Genomic DNA, 15,265 nt, shown 5'->3' on the forward strand with positions numbered 1-15,265 from the left:
GAAGACTATGTTCTTAAAAATTATTGCAGCATGAGCCCATGGTGGTGATTTGAAACCCAACTGCTAGATAATCAGTGAGACACCACAGTTTTACATGATTATATCTGAGAAACTATTTGCCTTAGTAGAAGAAACAGTACCGAAAGTGGCAGGTAAGTTTATCTACGTGGGTAGCACACTCAGCAATACTTGCTCCTTGGACAGTAAAATATTTCAAAGGCTTCAGAAGGTACAGTTTCATTCAGGGCAGCTCTTCAGTCTTGTATTTGGTCCCAATATGGCATCACAAGGTGAACAAAAGTTGCTGTGTACTGTGCATATATATTAATGTCTCTTCTTTACTCAGGTGGGACATGAACCCATTACAGGCATCATTATAAGGGCCCTCAAGCTTTTCTGTCAGAAGTATCTGAGATATATCGTGAGCATCTCTTTGTCTGGAGTCCATGCAGACTCCAGACACAGAGGTGTTGAGGGGAGTCACATCCTGAGCATTGAAGTGACGGTACACAAGTACCATTTATGTTGGACTGGGTACTTTGTTTGAGTGAATGATTGAAAGACCCCTAGCAGATGGTGTACTTATTTATGGAGAGTACCCCTAGTGGAAACCAAGACTACAATTTAAGGATTGGTGTAAAGTCTCCATTCATTCGTTTGGACAATGGATCCAGATCCTTTCGTGAAGGCTTTTGCCCACTTTTTAGCTCAGTGGTTAGAGCTTTTGGCCCACAGTCATGAGGTTGTGAGTTCAATTCCTGGACTGGGCTGTGTTGTGTTCTTGAGCAAGACACTTTATTTCCTGTTGCTCCAGTTCACTCAGCTATAGAAATGTGTTGTGATGTCAGTGGTGCCAAGCTGTATCGGCCCCTTTGCCTCTCCCTTGGATAACATCGGTGGTGTGGAGAGGTGAGATGGCTATGCATGGGTGACAGCTGGTCTCCCATAAACAACCTTGCCCAGACTTGTGCCTCAGAAGGGAAATTTCTAAGTACAATTCCATGGTCATTCATGACCACAGGAAGTCTTTACCCTTTTAGCATTTTAAAGTTTTCATTGAAGGCATGTGAAATATTGGAGGTCAAGTGAGAAAGCAGTAACCGTCGCCACTACCAACAGACGAAACAAGTAAAAGAAGGAGTGAATACTTTAAAAAAAAGATGCAGTTTCCATGAAGAATTTAAATGAGCTGCTTGAAAATGCATTGCCAGTATAGTGAATGGGGGAAGAATGGTCTGCCATATCTGTGAAAGTGTATGTTTATCAAGAGCTGGGTTTATTAGTCACCTGTGGAGCCACAAGTGTAAAATATAAATTTGTCTGGCGAGAATGGATGAAGAGAGGTGTGTGAGAAAGTGCCAATCCCTAGCAGTTGAGGGAACCCGTGGAAGAGGTAGACCCAGGAAAACCTGGGACGAGGTGGTGAAGCACGACCTTCGGACGTTAGGTCTCACCATGGAAATGACTAGAGACCGAGACCTATGGAAGTATGCTGTGCGTGAGAAGACCCGGCAAGACTAGTGAAGCCATAATCCGTGGCCCCTACCTGGGACGTAGTCAGTCCACCTGTGCATACCTTCCTTCTTGTGACACTTGTGAAGACCTGTTGAGGCAAGTGAGAATCGAATCGAATCGTATCAAATCAAATCGAACCAAATCAAAATAGATGAACATCAATGGAATTTGTATCCTTGTGGTACCAGTGCCGGTGGCACATGAGAAAACCATCCGAACGTGACCGTAGCCAGTACCGCAATGACTGGCCTCCGTGCTGAGGGCACGTAACAAACACCATCCGAGCGTGGCCGTCCGCCAGCCTCGTCTAGCACCTGTGTCGGTGACACATACGAAACACCATCCGAGCGTGGCCGTCTGCCAGCCTCGTCTGGCACCTGTGTCGTGGTGGCACATAAAAAACACCATCCGAGCGTGGCCGTCTGCCAGCCTCGTCTGGCACTGTGTCGGTGGCAGGGGCACATAAAAAAACACCATCCGAGCGTGGCCGTCTGCCAGCCTCGTCTGGCACCTGTGTCGGTGGCACATAAAAAACACCATCCGAGCGTGGCCGTCTGCCAGCCTCGTCTGGCACCTGTGTCGGTGGCACATAAAATCACCCACTACACTCTCGGAGTGGTTGGCGTTAGGAAGGGCATCCAGCTGTAGAAACACTGCCACATCTGACTGGCCTGGTGCAGCCTTCGGGCTTCCCAGACCCCAGTTGAACCGTCCAACCCATGCTAGCATGGAAAGCGGACGTTAAACGATGATGATGATGATGATGAATGTTCTTTAAGGAGTTGTTTGTTCCTTCTCGAGCCATGCCTGGCTCATAAGGACCGGTTTCCTGGTTTCCTTGGTGTATAGGTTCCCCACCTGGATGGGATGCCGGTCCGTCACAGGTAAGCTGCAAGATGCAGGAGAAAAGAGTGAGAGAAAGTTATGGCAAAAAAGTCAGCAGAAGTTCGCCATTACTTTCTGCTGGAGCCACGTGAAGCTTAGGTGTTTCGCTCATAAACACACACATCGACTGGTCTGAGATTCAAACCCGCGATCCCTCAACCGTGAATCTGCTGCTCTAACCACTAGACCATGTGCTTCCACTTCTTTAAGGAGGCGCAATGGCCTAGTGGTTAGGACAGCAGGCTCGTGGTTGTAGGCTCGCGGTTTCGACTCCCAGACAAGATGTTGTGAGTGTTTATTGAGCAAAAACATTTAGGGGCCCCACGAGGCTCTGGCAGTGGGGTGGGGGTGGCGAACCCTGCTGTACTCTTTCACTACAACTTTCTCTCGCCTTTGCTTCCTGTTTCTCTTGTACCTGTATTACAAAGGGCCAGCTTTGTCACAGTCAGTGTCATGCTGAATTTACCTGAGAACTATGTTAAGGGTACATGTGTCTGTGGAGTGCTCAGCCACTTGCACGTCAATTTCATGAGCAGGTTGTTCCGTTGATCGGATCAACTGGAACCCTCGTTGTCGTAACCAACGGAGTGCCATGATATATATAAATATATATATATATTTCTTTATTGCCCACAGGGGGCTAAACACAGAGGGGACAAACAAGGACAGACAAAAGGCTTAAGTTGGTTACATCGACCCCAGTGCTTAACTGGTACTTAATTTATCGACCCTGAAAGGATGAAAGGCAAAGTCGACCTTGACGGAATTTGAACTCAGAACTTAACGGCAACTGAAATACCGCTAAGCATTTCACCCGACGTGATAACGATTCTGCCAGCTCGCTGCCCTAATATAGATATATATATATATGTACACTGTATATATATATATATATATATATATTATATATATATATATATATATATATATATATATATATATATATAGGTCCCGGGTTGAGTCGGAGTTAACCACAGTCAATAAGGTACTCAATACATAGCAGAGTAAATTAATTTATTTTATAGAAGGAGCTTCTACAGGACTGAGTTCTAGTCCTGTAGAAGCTCCTTCTATAAAATAAATATATATATATTATATATATATATATATATATATATATACTAGGCTTACAAAGAATAAGTCCTGGGGTCGATTTGTTTGACTAAAGGTGGTGCTCCAGCATGGCCCCAGTCAAATGACTGAAACAAATAAAAAGAAAATAAGATAAAAATGGTCAGTGATGATCTTCCTCAGTCATAACTAGACCGCCAGCATCATGTAATGTGTGTGTGTATGTGTGTGTGTGCATGAGAACAAAAGAAAATATTTGAGGGACATAAAGAATCTTTAAATGCTTGTGAAATCATTTTGTAATTTCCAAGAATTGGGAGATCTTATCTATGATCCCCAGGTGATTCAGTACAGTGAGTTCATGTTAGAATATCTTTTAAAAGAATATGATCTGTTCATAGACAACGAAATCTATGTTTATTGGCATTCTTCAGTTTCTGATATGTTTTAAACATGCTTAAATCTAGTTGAGATAAAAGGGGATTAAAACTTGATAGCTTATCTTTCAATTATGCCCAATATTTTTTCTACTTTTGATATTCATCATCATCATCATCATCATTTAACGTCCATTGTCCATGGGTTGGACAGTTTGACCAGGATTGGTAAGCTGGAAGGCTGCACCAAATTCCAGTCTGATTTAGCATGACTTTCTGTAGTTGGATGCCCTTCCTAATGCCAACCACTCCAAGAGTGTAATGGGTGCCTTTATGTGCCACCAGCATGGGTGCCACTTGCATGACACCAGTATCTGCCATGACACACAGATTCAAGCATGGCTCTGTGGTAAGACACTTGCTCCTCAACCACATGATTTTGGGTTTAGTCCCACAGTGTGACACCTTGGGCAAGTGTCTCCCACCACAGCCTCAAGCCAACTAAATACTTGTGAGTGGATCTAATATTATTATTACCTATGCCTTCGCTAAGGTGGAGGTATTGTTTTTACTTGTGTTTGTTTGTTTGTCCATGGATAAGATATCTCAAGAACCGCTGGATGGATTTGAATGAAACTTTGAGGGATGTTTGGCCTCATGACTGGCACAAACTGATTAGATTTTGAGATAGATCTGGTCCCAGACAAAGATTCTGGATTATTTTTAGTTTTCTTGTTTTTTTTTTTTACTTAATTTTTGAGAGTGGTCAGGTTCATTTTTAGTATTCTCGTTTGTGAGAGCGATTTTATTTCAGATATTCTCATTTTAAAAATCATCTCTGGCTAATCGTTGAGAGGATATTGCTTGCCTTGGCAGAAGTTTACACTCTCTGAGTGCTCTTGGTACTATTGTTGTTGTTGTTGTTGTTTATTTAATTTGTGATATTTGACGATTTTTCCATTGTTTTTCTTTGTACACTTTCTTTTATTTCATTTGCTAATTTATCCCCTGTCTTATTTCCATTCATATCCATAGACACAGGCGTGACTGTGTGGTAAGAAGCTTGCTGGCAGAAATGTTAGCACGCCAGGCAAAATGCTTAGCGGTATTTCGTCTGCCGCTACTTTCTGAGTTTGTCCTTCATCATCATCATCATCATCATCATTGTTTAGCGCCTGCTTTCCATGCTAGCATGGGTTGGACGGTTCAACTGGGGTCTGTGAAGCCAGAAGGCTGCATCAGGCCCAGTCTGATCTGGCAGTGTTTCTATGGCTGGATGCCCTTCCTAATGCCAACCACTCCGTGAGTGTAGTGGGTGCTTTTACGTGCCACCCGCACAGGTGCCAGACGGAGCTGGCAAACGGCCATGAACGGATGGTGCTTTTTACGTGCCACTGGCACAGGGGCCAGGTGAGGCTGGCAACGGACACGAATGGATGGTGCTTTTACGTGGATAGTAAAGAAATAGGTATTTTGTCTGCCGTTAGTTTCCGAGTTCAAATTCCGTCAAGGTCGACTTCGCCTTTCATCCTTTCGGGATCGATAAATTAAGTACTTGTTAGACACTGGGGTCAATATAATCGACTTAATCCCTTTGTCTGTCCTTATTTGTCCCCTCTATATTTATCCCCTTGTGGGCAATAAAGAAATAAGGAGCTCGCTTTTCAAACACATAGTTCTGGGTTCAGTTGCACTGTGTAGTACTTTGGACAAGTGTCTTCTACTTTAGCCTTGGGCTGACCGTGTGTGTGTGTATTTGTTCCCCACCACTGCTTGAGAACTGCTGATGGTGTGTTTACATTCCTATAACTCAGGGCATTTCAGAAAAAGAGACCAATAGAATAAGCACTCAGCTTAAAATTAAAAACATAAATACTAGAGTCAATTCATTCAACTAAAATTTCTTCAAGGCAGCGTGCCCCAGCATGGCCACAGTCTAATGACTGCAACAAGTAAAAGACAAAAAGATAAAGATGTTTATATAAATTTGCATTTAAATCATTGCTGTGTGGTAAGGAGCTAAGCGCAGGAGTGGCCGTGTGGTAAGTAGTTTGCTTACCAACCACTGGGTTCTGGGTTCAGTCGCACTGTGTAGTACTTTGGACAAGTGTCTTCTACTTTAGCCTTGGGCTGACCGTGTGTGTGTGTATTTGTTCCCCACCACTGCTTGAGAACTGCTGATGGTGTGTTTACATTCCTATAACTCAGGGCATTTCAGAAAAAGAGACCAATAGAATAAGCACTCAGCTTAAAATTAAAAACATAAATACTAGAGTCAATTCATTCAACTAAAATTTCTTCAAGGCAGCGTGCCCCAGCATGGCCACAGTCTAATGACTGCAACAAGTAAAAGACAAAAAGATAAAGATGTTTATATAAATTTGCATTTAAATCATTGCTGTGTGGTAAGGAGCTAAGCGCAGGAGTGGCCGTGTGGTAAGTAGTTTGCTTACCAACCACTGGGTTCTGGGTTCAGTCCCACAGTGTAGCCTCTTGGGCAAGTGTCTTCTACTATAGCCTCGGGCCAACCAAAGCCTTGTGAGTGGATTTGGTAGACAGAAACTAAAAGAAGCCCATCGTATATATTTATGTATGTATATATATGTGTGTGTGTGTGTTGTGTGTGTGTGTGTGTGTGTGTGTGTGTGTGTGGTGTGTGTGTTTGTGTGTGTGTGTGTGTATATGTTTGTGTGTCTGTGTTTGTTCCCCCAGCATCGCTTGACAACCGATGCTGGTGTGTTTATGTCCCTGTAACTTAGTGATTCAGCAAAAGAGACCGATAAAATAAGTAATGGGCTTACAAAGAATAAGTCCTGGGGTCGATTTGCTCGACTAAAGGCGGTGCTCCAGCATGGCCACAGTCAAATGACTGAAACAAACAAACAATTAAAAGATTATATGTCTGTTTATAACAGTTTGTTTTAATCCTGACTCTCTTTATCCCGAAGGAATTATTTCAGATTTCAATAACCTGCCAATAACCAATAAGTTTGTTTCCCAACAACGATAATTCTTGAGCTGGTGGTGAGGGGGGTGGGGGGCGAGAGGAAGCCAGAGAATGAAGATGTTTGACTGGAGGAAGAGAGATGAATGAATGTGAAGTGGGAGAAAGGACTGGGTGATGTTGTAAGAGACAGAAATAAATGAAGGAGGAACAAGTCGTGATTTGTCAAAGGCAGGAATATGTCATGATACAAGAGAGGAGGGAGGGAGGGAGAGAGAGAGAAGGAGGGAGAGAGAGAGAAGGAGGGAGAGAGAGAGAGAGAAGGAGGGAGAGAGAGAGAAGGAGGGAGAGAGAGAGAGAAGGAGGGAGAGAGAGAGAGAGAGAAGGAGGGAGAGAGAGAGAAGGAGGGAGAGAGAGAGAAGGAGGGAGAGAGAGGGGGAGAGAGAGAGGCTAGAGTAGAAAAGATGAGAGTTCAGGAAATGCCATGCAAAACCACACCCTACTTGTTGCTGAGTGTATGACCCTTCTTCTGTGTGACTGATCCAGTTAGCAAAAGTATGCAGCTGTCCCAGATTAGAATCATGTGATTGAGTAACACAGATATTTGTACTTTTCGTTTTTTATTTTTTTTATTGTTATTTTAAATGACTTTAGTTATTCCGGTTCATACGGAGGAAACCAAACTTGATACAGCTTTCTTTCCTGCTTATCCCTTTAACATTTAACCCTTTAGTTACCAACCCGGCTGAAATCACCTCTGGCTCTGTAGTACAAATGTCTTGTTTTCATAAGTTCTGAATAAAGATCTTCCACCAAACCTTAGTCACAATTTATGTTCTAACATTAGTTGAATGATAACTAAGTTATTTTACTAAATTCTTTGTTATATTTAAAGTAATTGAAAGAAACACAGAGCATCTCAATAGAAATATGGTAGCAAAAGGGTTAAAGTTACCATGATATTTTTAACCCTTTAGTTACCAACCCGGCTGAAATCACCTCTGGCTCTGTAGTACAAATGTCTTGTTTTCATAAGTTCTGAATAAAGATCTTCCACCAAACCTTAGTCACAATTTATGTTCTAACATTAGTTGAATGATAACTAAGTTATTTTACTAAATTCTTTGTTATATTTAAAGTAATTGAAAGAAACACAGAGCATCTCAATAGAAATATGGTAGCAAAAGGGTTAAAGTTACCATGATATTTTTAACCCTTTAGTTACCAACTTGGCTGAAATCACCTCTGGCTCTGTAGTACAAATGTCTTGTTTTCATAAGTTTTGAATTAAAATCTTCCACCAAACCTTAGTCTCAATTTATGTTCCTAACACTAGCTGAACAATAACTAAGTTATTTTACTAAATTCTTCGTTATATTTCAAATTAATTGAAAGAAACACAGAGCATCTCAAAATAAATACAGTAATGAAAGGGTTAAACCAGCTATGTCTGACACAAATATTCTACCTCTTTTATACTCAACCCATTCAGATCTGGCTTTTCCCACCTACCTTACAATGTAATTCTGAAAGTATACAATCTCATCATTGAAATCTGAAAGCTACAAGATAATACAAGATTAACACAAAACGATATGAATGAACAAGCATTACATATGAAAGAATAGTATTAAATGATAAAAGGTTAACCAGTGCAGTTAGCAGTTTGCATTTTCTAGATTCATCTAGCAACAAGTGAATAGCGATTAATTTAAGTGGCAAATATACTTCACGTTGTCGTGCAGCTACTGTTTATACCACGTTCAGAGATTTATTATTGCTTGTTTACACTTTTTCGAGATCAGTGATTTTTTGTCACTGGAAAAAGGATATAAATATTTGCATTAGAACCCCTTCGCATCGGAGACCGGTGATTGTCGTGCGCTGACGACGGGTAAATACTCAGAAACCCAGGTCCATACGTATCATGTCAGGTTGACGATGGGAAGGATGGCTTCCCTTTGCAAATACTGATAGGGCACAGAGGGTGTGTCAATAGCCAGCTGGAGAAGATGTTCTCCTGGGGCTACAAGCTACAGTAGTATCCACTCTTAGTGGTTAGCCATATTTAAGTGGCAAATATACTTCACATTGTCGTGCAGCTACTGTTCATACCTCGTTTAGAGATTTATTAGAGATTAATCCTTTTAATGAAAAATAAGGTATTTAAAGGGTAGATCTTAAGCAGGCCAATATATTTTTCCCTATTTGAGAGGAGTTTTTCAACAGCTTCAAGATAGATCATACTTATATCATTTCTTATCCATCTCCTTTATTGAAATTTGATATTGTTAATTTTATTATTACACAATCTCAAGTGTATTTCTTTGATTTTAACAACATGCTATGTTGAAATCATGATTTTCAATTAACATTTCAGATAAGTTTCCATTTCTAATCTGGTTGCAGCCAGATAACGAGAATATTAATAGTTTTTTTTGCAATGTCAATGGTTGAGTCATTTATTTGCTCATTTGTTTTACATTCATTTTTGCATACCAGCATGGGTTAGGTGAATATATTATTTAGACATCATTTTGTAGCTGGATGCCCTTCCTGTTGCTAATCCTTACCTGTTTTTCAAGTGAGGTATCATTATTTCACATGTCTTCAAAGGGGTCAAGTGAACTGAGAATTTTTGAAAGGAGAATTAACAATAACAATGTTGCTTATAGCAAGCAACTTTCATAGACTACAAATATGAACTCATGCACATATACATGCTCGTTGCATGCATGTACACATAGATGCACACACAGGCATAAACATGCCATGATAGATCGTTAGCCACTACACACATTTTTTTTTCTCGCCTTGTTTCTCTCCTTGTTTTTTCTGTGTCCCTTTCTGTAGAAGAGTGTAGGCTCGAAACATAAAAGACTTTTTCTATTCCTGAGCGTTATACTAAAACATCTGTTTGTTTTGCACACCACCTGTCTTTATCTTTTGTTTTTTTCGTAAACTCTCCCTATATACATACATATGTATGTATTATTCTTAAACAAAAATATTATTATGATTTTGAAGTTTTGGCCAGTTAAGCCATTGTTGGACTGCTCTAATTGACCGACAGTTCAGAGTCACTTTCAGTAATATTCTTGTTGAAGAATAACAAATTTGTACTCTCCAAAAGTAGGTGCAGGTGTAGCTGTGTGGTAAGAAGCTTACAGAAGCTTCTTACCACAAAGCGAGCTGGCAGAAGCATTAGTACGCCAGGCAAAATGCTTAGCAGTATTTCGTCTGCCACTACGTTCTGAGTTTAAATTCCACCGAGGTCGACTTTGCCTTTCATCCTTTCGGGGTCGATTAAATAAGTACCAGTTACGCACTAGGGTCGATGTAATTGACTTAATCCGTTTCTCTGTCCTTGTTTGTCCCCTCTGTGTTTAGCCCCTTGTGGGTAGTAAAGAACTAAGTATTTTGTCTGCCATTACGTTCTGAGTTCAAATTCCACCGAGGTCGACTTTGCCTTTCATCCTTTCGGGGTCGATAAATTAAGTACCAGTTATGCACTGGAGTCTATGTAATCGACTTAATCCCCTTATCTGTCCTTGTTTGTCCCTTCTATGGTTAGCCCCTTGTGGGTAATAAAGAAATAAGAAGCTTGCTTCCCAACCACATGGTTGTTTGCTTACCAATCACATGGTCCTGGGTTCAGTCCCACTATGTGACACCTCGGGCAAGTGTCCTTTACAATACCCTTGGGTCAATCAAAGCTGTGTGAGTGGATTTGGTAGATGGAAACTGAAAGTAGACCATCATATATATATCATCTGGCATGGGTGAGAGAGTATGACTGGGATTGGTAAGCCGGTAAGTGGTGCACAGTTCCAGTCTGATCTGGCATGGTTTCTATGTTGAATTCCCTTCCTAACACCAACCACTCCAAGCTACTAGCACGGTTGCATATACATGTCACCAGCACAGGTGCTTTGATGAGTCATTGGCATGGGAGCTTTTGTGTGACACCATCACAGGTGCTTCTTACATGACAGCAGTATCGGCCATGACTACAATTTCACTTGGTTTGATGAGTCTTCTCAAGCACAGCAAATCACCAAAGGTCTCCATCATTTATTATTGCCTCCATGAGACCCAACATTTAAAGATCATGCTTCAACACTTTGTCCCATGTCTTTCTGGGTCTACCTCTCCCATAGGTTCCCTACACATTTAGAGATCGGTACAGGCTGACGGAAGAAAAGCAGGACGAAAACAGCTTTATCGATCGCATTCTCACCTGGAATCGATTTTTGTAATTTTTTAAAGACTTACACACACCCTGATACCGTCGGTATCTACATATCAAATTTGAGCGCAATCGTATGGAGGATGCCTGAGATCCTAGAAGACACACACACAGACAGACAAAACGAATTTTATATAATAGATAATCTATAATTTTTAATTTTTAATTCTCAACTTTATGAAGTATAATTTTTAATTTTTAATGTTTAATTTAATGTTTAATTTACCACTTAATTTTAAGGTGATGTAAAATTAGATTAACAATATTTTGAAAAAGAACCTGAAGATGTGTTGATAGAATTGTAAATATGATGATTGCACATATATATTTATATGTGTAAGTGTATGTATATGTATATATATATATTATAATCTTCCAAAACTGAAACACGTGTAGTTCTTTCATAATTTATAATTTTAATTTTAACTTAAGTAGGTGATAAAGAAGTATATTTTATACCCTGCTGATATACTGGCTATATCCTTTAAAGTATCATTTCCTGATGTGAAAATAGATACCACGAGTTTACCTTCAGATATATTCATTAGGTTATTTTTTTGTATTATTTGAAATAGAATAACCATATATCTATTACTCCCAAAAACTGAATCATATACATGTATGTATAAAATATAAATTAGAGATAAAACCACTGTTATGCAACTCAAACAGTGATAGACATAAACCAATACATAAATAACAAATAATATATATTTTTATAAAACATATAACTTATAACTAGATCTCAAAAAGTATAAAATGAATGATAAATATATAAAATAACAAATAATAAGTATATAAAATAATAACATTCATTCTATACTTTTTGAGATCTAGTTATATGTTTTATTATTTGTTTTTTATGTTTTGGTTTATGTCTATCACTGTTTGAGTTGCATAATAGTGGTTTTATCTCTAATTTATATTTTATATATTCATATTGTGAAATTTGAATTTTTCCCTGTAAGTTTGGAGTTATACTCCCTAATATTTATATATATATATATATATATATATATATATATATATATATATATATATATATATATATATATATATATATATTATATATATTATATATATTATATATACACACATACACAGCTTTAGTCAACCAAATTGTTTCATAAGATTTGGGTCAAGCGAGGGTTATACTCAAAGACCCTTGTTCCAAATGTTGTACAGTGGACCAAAAACCATGTGACTCTGAATCAAACTTCTTAACCACACAGCTATGCCCCTCTTATCTATCTAATTCCCCTTCCCACTGCAAATCACTTATTGTTAGTGTAACCATGGCGACAGAGCCTATTACGTTTCCTCTATGATTCATCACCAGTCACATAGATAGATCAATATATCCCTGTGTCACTGCCAGATATTCCCATTTTCTCTCCACATAGAGACTAACAACTTAATATAGACCTTTCCTTCTTCCTCTTCCTAGACAGAATTCCCTTTCTGACTGTCTGTCTGTCTGTCTATCAATCTATCTATCCATCTATCTATCTTTTGATTTTACAATCCCTTTTGATCGAAAACCAAACCCCCTTTTTATCCCCAAAAGAAAAGCTCTACCTTGTAATTTGTCCTGTCTGTGTGCAGCCCTGTGTGGCTAATAAAGAAACATATCTTTCCATCTATCTATCTATCTATCTATCTATCTATCTATCTATCTATCTATCTATCTATCTATCTATCTGTCTGTCTGTCTATCTATCTATCCATCTATCTTGTTTGGACTTGTTTGGAGACGTCTTAGCAGCGGTATACTGCAACTGGCAGCAAAACAGGAGCATACCCGGTTTTGTGAGTCGAGGAGCTGTAACTCTGCTGAAGAAAGATCCAAACAAGGGAAACATTATAGATAACTTTAGGCCAATCACTCTGCTCAATGCAGACCTGAAAATTTTGACAAAGGTGTTAGCCAAGAGGTTGGCGCTTGTCATGGAGAAACTGGTCGACAACACACAAACGTGCGCCGTGCCGGGCCGGAGCATCCATGACAACCTCCATCTGATGCGCTACATCATAGACAGGGTAGTTAACGAACCTGGCATGGGTGGGGCCCTGATCAACTTGGATCAATCGAAAGCCTTTGATAGGGTAGACCATCGATACTTGGAGGCAGTCCTGAGAGCGGCTGGTTTCGGTCCCGTCTTCCGCAGCTGGATAGGTGCCTTGTACAGAGGCATCCGTTCGGTAATTCGCGTAAATGGACATCTATTGAGACCCTTCGACATTGTACGTTCGGTCCGTCAGGGATGCCCCCTCTCGGCGCTTCTATACGTATTGACTCTTGAGCCACTACTGCGGAAGCTGGCGACTCTGAGGGGCATCCCACGAGAATTAGGATGCGGGACGAGCGTGTCTGCATACGCGGACGACGTCACCGTCATAGTGTCAAGCCACGAGCACATCGAGCGGGTCGGCGAGACACTGAAAGACTACGAAGCGGTGACAGGAGCAAAAATCAACCAGGAAAAGTCAGTGGGCTTGCGGCTCGGCACCTGGAGAAGCAAGCCCATGCCGTCCACCAGTACCTCCGTCGTGGGACGCTGGACAGACGGCCCGGTTGAGTTGCTCGGGGTCTGGTTCGGTCCGGACCTCCAAATGGAGAAGAACTGGAACGAGATAACGAGTAGGGTGGTCACTCTCGCCCAGCAATGGGCCGAGAGGAAACTGTCCCTAAAAGGTCGGGCGGAGGTGGTGAACGCGTACATCGCGTCCATCATCTACTACCGCCTGACCGTCGTACCTTGTCCCGACCCTACCATCACCAAGCTAGAACGCATCCTCTTCCGCTTCTTGTGGAAAGGATGCGTCCCGATGGTCAGGCGATCCATTTGCTGTCAACACCCGTTAAAAGGAGGGCTGGGCATGCTGTGGTTGATGATGCGCAGACACGCGCTGAGACTGCGACATCTCCGGCTCTATGTAGACGACGGTGAACAGGTGTGGTCGCCGTTTGTGAGGCACGCATTCCCGCAACTCGTCTCCATGACCGAACTACAGTCGTGGATCAAAAAGAGGCCGAGGAAGGGCGAATGGCACCGCAGGTGTCGCGTTGCTCTCAAGCAACTCTGCTGTCCCGGGTCGACCTTGAGTGACTTCAACACAACCAAAGCATTCTATAGGGGATTAGTGGAGGGGAGGTACGACGACGAGCTCGGGGCAAACCTGGGCGTCGACGAGGAATACCTGACCCGCCTGTTTCAAACGACTTTCGGCCCGGGACCTATGGACAACTTCCAGAGATCCCTGGCCTGGCGGTGCTACCGAGAAGCGCTACCCGTTCGGGATAAGCTCTATAGGCATGGCTCGAGAAACACGGGGCCGACCTGCCCGAGATGTGGGCAGAGCGACGAAACCGCTCTGCACGCAATCGTGCAGTGTCCAGCAATTTCCCACCTGTGGGCTTATGTCGAATGACTGCTGTCACGTGTGGAACATGTCGGTTTATCAGCCGAGTCTATCGTTAATATCGTCACGCCTCCTTCCTTCAAACGGGAAGGAAGAGCTATTTTTATCATACTTGTGGCTATGGCGAAAGAATGTATCTGGTGGACGCGTCTGAAAGGATTAGAGACAAACACTTTCCTTCTGGTCAATCTCTCATCAACTTCTTCAAGTATCACTTGAAGAAAAAGTGAGAGTAGAGAGGCAAGTTTGTCTAGTGAATGTTTTAAAAAAAGATGGGTGAATGTAGCAAGGATGGCACGTATGAATGACGAAGCCACCTTGACTATGATTCTATGAACCGTAAAAATTAATACAGAGAGTTGCTTATTTGCAATAAAAAAAAAAAAAAAAAAAGAAATATAACATGTGACTTCATTGACCGAGGTTACCGTGGTCTTTTCCGTAGGCTTTTCTTTCCACGGGTAAACCTCACCCGTCCTCCCCTTTACACTTCATATTGACATTTCTGTGATAACGATCCCTATTGATCAATTTTTTTTCCTCTCCCCCTTTTTTTTTACCCCCCCCCCTTTTTTTGTCCTCTTTCTCTCCTTTTACGATCCCTTTTGATCGACACCCCCTTTTTTTTTTTTTTAAAAAAAAATTTTTTTTACCTTCAAAAGAAAAGCTCTACCTTGTAATTTGTTCTATCTGTGTGCAGCCCTGTGTGGCTAATAAAGAAACATATCTATCCATCTATCTATCTATCTATCTATCTATCTATCTATCTATCTATCCATCTCTCTCTCTCTATCTATCTAT

At 41.1% G+C, this 15,265-nt stretch overlaps 1 protein-coding gene across 1 annotated transcript in view; it reads left to right on the top strand.

Annotated features, from left to right (window-relative positions):
* Positions 1-15,265, top strand: part of LOC115209117 — a 44,348-nt gene that overhangs the window by 18,326 nt on the left and 10,757 nt on the right. The gene's annotated exons all lie outside the window — the stretch shown is intronic.

Source organism: Octopus sinensis, linkage group LG3 (genome assembly GCF_006345805.1).
Source record: "Octopus sinensis linkage group LG3, ASM634580v1, whole genome shotgun sequence".
Lineage (NCBI taxonomy): Eukaryota > Metazoa > Mollusca > Cephalopoda > Octopoda > Octopodidae > Octopus > Octopus sinensis.